Source organism: Scylla paramamosain, chromosome 22, assembly GCF_035594125.1.
Source record: "Scylla paramamosain isolate STU-SP2022 chromosome 22, ASM3559412v1, whole genome shotgun sequence".
In the NCBI taxonomy this organism is placed as follows: domain Eukaryota; kingdom Metazoa; phylum Arthropoda; class Malacostraca; order Decapoda; family Portunidae; genus Scylla; species Scylla paramamosain.
Window position 1 is genome coordinate 17,257,430 of NC_087172.1, and position 6,638 is coordinate 17,264,067.

The following is a 6,638-nucleotide window of genomic DNA, read 5'->3' on the forward strand; positions in this document are numbered from 1 at the left end:
AGACGCCCTCTAGGCTGCGGCGGAAAGGAGGGAAGGGAAAGGACGATCGCTAAGTAGAATCCAATGCCTTATTTGAACGGATCCTCCTTCATACACGACAATAAAGAGGATCAGAGCCTCCTCCCCAGCCGAGTCTCCGAGGGGCAATAATCATTACGTTGAGTCTGCGTCCTTATGTGTACTCGTAGCCGTTGGTCCTCGAAGTGTAAATCTTTTAAGGAAATATCTAAGAGCAGAGGCGTAAATGACCATTGAAAACATAAACATGGGGTAAGTAGGGGGTGGCGTGGTGGGCGCGGGTGTGGGCGTGGCTCGTCCCTGCGTGTGGAGTGCGGGCGGCGGGTAGAGTTGGGAGAGTCCGGCCGTGTTGTGTCTGGCGGAGCTGTCAATAAGTGGGATGCTGGGGAGGCCTTAACCTTATCTCGGCCTGCTCACCTGCATCTCCCCCCGGGCAGGGCGTCGGGACAGGTGTGAAGGGCTGGCTGGCCGTGCTGGGGCGGGAGGAGTGATGGAAAGGCAAGTTTGCACGCCACAGACACCACTGAGGGCGGGAGGCTGTGCCAGACGGGAACTTGAGAGGGACTTGCACTTTTTTTTTCTCCATAGTATCATTTGGTTGGAGAGGCGAGACAACCTTGTGCCGCGCCTTCCGTGGCCTTGCACTCCACACCTGCCCATTATTGTGATGCTGTAGTGACGTTTTGTGTTAATTTTCATAAGATTTTTTTTTACTTCAGCATCATCAATTTGCAGTGATGTCCGTTCCCCGGCCCAGTATTGCACATTGATTTGGTAATACTGTGCAGGATCAGTTTTTGGTGTGCTTGTGTGACAATTGTGATATATCTGTAGGTGCTGTATGTGTATTGAATATATTTGTGTATACCTGTAGATATTACTTTGCTGAAACATTCTGCGATGCTGATAAGAATACAAAGATAAGATTACGGATACTTTTACATGGAGTTGTGCTGTATGTGATGGTAGGAGGTGGGGATGAAGAAAATTTGTCATTACAGACCCAATGAAAATCTCTATGTCCATCACCTTTAAGGTTTGAGGAGAATGTGACATTTGGAATTGATCAGGTGGAGGCTTTAAGTGTTTTTTGTGTGTTTAGGACACATTTATTGAATTTGTGTGTATTGTGTGTAATTATTGGCTAGTTATTCCTGAAAGTGCCTCTTACAGTGTGTGTGTGTGTGTGTGTGTGTGTGTGTGTGTGTGTGTGTATTTTTTCTGATTATTTATGATAATTAAGAAAGGGATGAAATTCAAGCAGTGAAGCAGTAAAGGTATTAGGATTGAAATGGAAAACTGAATGAAGCTGGAAGAACAGTATTAAGAAATTACCATTTCATAGTTGCTGAATGCTTTTATTGCTTTTATTGAACTGACAGTTTGAAGGATGTGGTATGAATTGTACTGCATTATCTGTTTGGGATGAACTTTTGATATTTCAGAGGGCATAGTATTGAGATCAAGTTGAAGTTGTGGATGTAAAAAAAAAAAAAAAAAGGTTTGTGACATTAGGTACAAGACAGGCACTAATGTAAGACGCTGGAAAGGAATTACGTAGGTACTGTATGTATATAGTTTTAAATGCTACCAAATTTGAATTTGTGGGGAATAGATTACACCAGACACACTAGGATTTCATTACATGTTGCATGAAAATATGCATGTCATTTGACAAAATGCTCTATATTTGTGGAAGAAAATTCACTTAGGTGTAAAGTGTGTGAAAAGCAGTGTGAGACACAGCATGTCCACCTCACCACGGCTAGAGCTGAAGGTGTGACTTGTGCTCCTCATTTTGCTCAGGGCAAAATATTGTAATGGCTTTTGATGACTTTGATATTGTGTCCTGTACAGAAACGATCAGAAGTTCCTTTCAAGGAGATATTTTTTTCATGATTAGTAATTTATCATTAAATTCATTCAGTACATATCCCCCATCATGGGAAGATGGAGCTACTGCTGCGGCTTGTTTGAATATGCTTGCTGTTTGAAAGCTGTCCGAGAAGGCATCCTAACACTGATTCCATCACGTGGTCAACTTTTGTCGAATTGTGTTTATCAGATGAAATCTGACGTTAGGATATGCTCTAATAGTATTCTAACACTGGATTAGTGCTTTGATATGAAAAATCTTGAAATCAGCATTCATGAGGTCAAAAAGCAGGATCACAAAATATAATCCATTATTTATGTAAATATAGGAAATATTGGGTCCATACCTACATGTGAATTCTTGTGTGAAGTCTTCTCAGAATTTATTTCTTGCATACAATGAAACTGGTGTATATTCTTCAAAACTACAATTTGTATAATAAATCTCTATGTTTTTATACCAGGCTGATGTGCCCTTTAAAGATGGTAGTTGAGACAAGATGTCCAGTTTTATCTTTGTTGGAACAAATATGCTGATGAGGAATCCTTAGCTTCTTTGTTGTGTATTTTTCAATTGTCTTTTACAGTACGATGGCATTGTTTTTCTGATGCAGCCTCAAGTGGGGCCAAGATATTACAGTGGATCCGGACTAACTTAGTACTCATGGTGTTGACTGTACCTGTCCACTCTGTTGCCACCTCACCCCTGGACAGAAGGGCGGCAGTGCCGCATAACCTACATGCATTGCTAAGTATTGGAAGATATACAGCATCGATGATCCATCATGAAATTGAAAGCCATCTAGGAAACCAAGCAGTCACATATAAAAACCTATAATTTTGGAATAATTAAGGCAAAGGATTACAGTATGAGCGAGAGAGAGATGTTCCTATTCCTATTGACTGTCAACATGGCATCAATGTGGAACAAGTACAGCCAACACCCTGAGCACCAAGCAAGGCTTGATTCACTATAGAAGTGTTGGTGTCTGTGACTAAATTTGTATATGGTGCTAATGAGAAGTTGGCAGATGTCAGAGAAGAGGGACTGTGAAGCCTTGTCAAGCGTATAAAAAGATAAATAATTGGATATTCTTATTTTTTATGAACAAGCATCAGATACAAGTAATTGGATAGATAGACCAGTATGCTTTTTGCTGTTACCAAAGCTTCCAGTTCCTATATACGTACCTCTGTAGGCTGGAGAATTCCCTGGCACAACTAATTTTGCTCTATTTTCTTTTTAAGTTTATGGTCTTCATATGAGAAGGAAATCTACTATGAAATTTTAATAAAAATTACCAGTTATGCAAGATGTGATATATTTGATTGTTTTCATGCCGGGTACAAATGAAGAAACTGAATAAAATTACAGAGGTTTGTTATGATGGTGTTTCATTGAAGGAGGCACCGAAAGTAGGCAGTGGTGGTTGTGGTGGTGGTGGTATACAGGTGTCCACAGCTTTGGCATCCAGTTCTCACTGTCATACATACAATGTAGTCAATACTTCAGTCAGTCACATTGTAACAGTCTAGTTTGTAGAAGACATAAGAGCAGTAAACTAATTGACATGCAGAAGTACTATAGGCCTATCCATTTTAGAAGTACAGTATTACCTTTAATCCTGCCTAAAAATCTTTGGCAAATAGTGTTAGGTATTAATAGGCAGTGCTACACAAGATGACTTCTGGTTCCATATTGTGGGAAAAAGAACCCTAACCTTGAGACAAGTTTACTAAATTAGTACAACTTTCACTCTCTCTCTCTCTCTCTCTCTCTCTCTCTCTCTCTCTCTCTCTCTCTCTCTCTCTCTCTCTCTCTCTCTCTCTCTCTCTCTCTCTCTCTCTCTCTCTCTCTCTCTCTCTCTCTCTTTTTTAATTGTCTTATCCATATTTACAAAATCTAAAATATTATGCTACTTTACTGACTTCATGCCAATAGAATATATTGTTTTAAGTATATTGCCTTGTTCACGTCCTCAGGGTGTGGTGTCAACTATTTCTGGTGGAACACACACACACACACACACACACACACACACACACACACACACACACACACACACACACACACACACACACACACACACACACACACACACACACACACACACACACACACACACACACACACACACACACACACACACACACACACACACACACACACACACACACACACGGGAGCATTGGATTCCCAACTTTCTGCTCTAGGTGATAAAGTAAGATCACAGTTCCTGACTCACATTGTGTACCTGTTCTCTGCCAGTTGAAAGAAGACAAATTGTACAATTTGTCTTTGTCAAGCTACATATTTGAACCCTGGACCTTTTGGCTGTGGGCTGAGTGGGCTAACTGTTATGCCACTGCACACTAAAAGATATTCTCATTATTGTGTGATGAACTTTTCCTTCTGTGGTTTAGTAAACTTAATTTGAAATGAGTGCCCAGGTATTCTATGCTTGATATTGAGTGCAACATTCTACAGCGCATGTAACACAATGCGTTGTTATCACTATGTTTTGGTCATGAATATTGCTTTGCATTGTGTTGGTCAATTTTAAGCATATTAGGGAATTATTGTGTTGAATGTACTGGATCTTAAGATGATCATAGTTACATACTAAAGTTTAGTAATTTCTATCCCTGAGAGAAGAACACCAGACTACTGCTATCATACCAGAACACACACCCTGTACTGAATAGTCAGGTGAAGGTGCTAACAGATTCTTCAAAGCATCATGTGTGTATGATATATGATATCTTTCCATGGGTGATTTCTTTTTCTTGTGTCTCATTGTTACACAGTACTTCTCTTGTTTAATAGGTAGAAACATTTTGAATATCCTGCAACTCAGTTAATTAGCTTTTTTTTTTTTTTATACAAGATGAGCATTTTTTTTTTTCTATATGAGATGAGCAGTTTTTTTTTTTTTTTTTTTTTTTTTTTTCTTTTTGCATGTGTGAAGAGAGTAGATTAGACCTCTTGTAATGAAGAGGACTCAGCTGCAGCCTTGATAGCCAGAAGTGATGGCTTATCATAGCCTGGGATCTGTGAAGTGCAGGGATTATCATGGAAAGATATCTTTCCTTGGGTGATTTCTTTTTCTTGTGTCTCATTGTTACACACAGTACTTCTCTTGTTTAATAGGTAGAAACATTTTGAATATCCTGCAACTCATAGTTAATTAGCATTTTTTTTTTTTATAAGATGAGCAGTTTTTTTTCTTCTTTTTTTTTGCACGTGTGAAGGGAGTAGATAAGACCTCTTGTAATGAAGAGGACTCAGCTGCAGCCTTGATAGCCAGAAGTGATGGCTTATCATAGCCTGGGATCTGTGAAGTGCAGGGATTCCTTGCATGTTAAACAGTGATGTTGGGGACAATGTATGGAAGAGCAAGTAGTGTGGGAATAGAAACCATAAGGCCCCCGGCATCAAATATGTTGCAGAATTGCACACCTCATAAAAAGAAATGTATAGTTTCTGAGCGAAACAGATACATCTTGAAAATACACCGCCATGCTAGTGCTATTCTGTTTTTAAATACTGTATGTTTTGCTGATAATTTTAGAGTGTGAGAATATTTGGAATTTCTTTATTTCTGAGTAGCTTATCAACCATTGGGGTTATAAGCTTAGTGGCCTGAGGACCCCTCGGCAACCAAGCACTCGCATTACCACCTTACTGTGGCGGACACTGAATATGTTCTTGATTATATCTCTAATTACATAAGTAAAGTGAAATCCTGATTATAAGAAAGAACAATAAATGCCAAAATGTAAAGAGAGAGAAGCCACCAAAAATAGTTAGGTACTATGTTGTTGATGATATTGATTGATTATAATTTGACAGATTTACTAACATCATACAGAGCACAGTCATGTTACTAGCTAAGAATGTACATCTAATTATTTTGGAATTGTGCATCAATACTGGACACTTACATTCCATATGTACCATAAAATGTTACCATAAATAAATACCATGTTACCATAAAATATTGCCTGGCTGATATTTGGAACGAACTAAATTTGTTTCAAAGAAGAAAGGTTTCCTCATAGTCATGCTTTTCATAGCTTTGAAAATGGATGTACTACAGTACTGTCACATTAGATACTTGTCAGCTGTAATGGAGGTTTATTAGTGACATTTGGCACAACACACAGCAGCATACCATGGAGTTATTTATGGTCAAGTGTGTGGTGGTCTGCCACTGCTGTAGTTCACTGCCACACATCACCTGTTGCTTTACTATGGTTTATTAATGCATCATTGTTAGTACAGGTAGTAGAGCACATTCTTCCTCATAAAAGGAGTAAAGATGTTTTGCAAAGAGTTACAGACAGTCATTTCTGCACCACAACAATATAGCCACAATAGATTACTTCCCACTTGAACTGTGACTGATGAGCAACATGTGTGAGGGGCCGGTAAGCCTGAGTCAGTGTGCCAATACTTCCGTGTGCACAAGTTGGCAACTTGGTAACCTCACAGTCACTTTGTGAGTCATAGTTTGATATCTCATATCTTATCTCCTCTTGTACTCCATCAGGCATTCAAGTAAAGGAGATGTAAACAATGCCAAAAATTCATTAATGCCATTGCATACCATCCTGAAGATTTTTTAATATAAGGAAACTAGCAACTGTTAGTAAATCTGGTCATCTTGGTGTCAAGTATTCCTGCTGCAGACAAAGATCACTTGCATTTATGATTAAAATTTTTCTTGGAACTTGTTCACATC

The 6,638-nt window shown here is 39.1% G+C and overlaps 1 long non-coding RNA gene across 1 annotated transcript in view; it reads left to right on the forward strand.

The window, feature by feature from the left end:
• Nucleotides 1–3,278, forward strand: part of LOC135111700 (uncharacterized) — a 4,550-nt gene extending 1,272 nt beyond the window's left edge. The window contains exons 1-2 of the long non-coding RNA XR_010273878.1: nt 1–270; nt 2,481–3,278. The exon at nt 1–270 is cut by the window's left edge and continues 1,272 nt beyond it. This is a non-coding gene — a long non-coding RNA (uncharacterized LOC135111700). The remainder of the gene's footprint in view (nt 271–2,480) is intronic.
• Nucleotides 3,279–6,638: the final 3,360 nt, after the last annotated feature.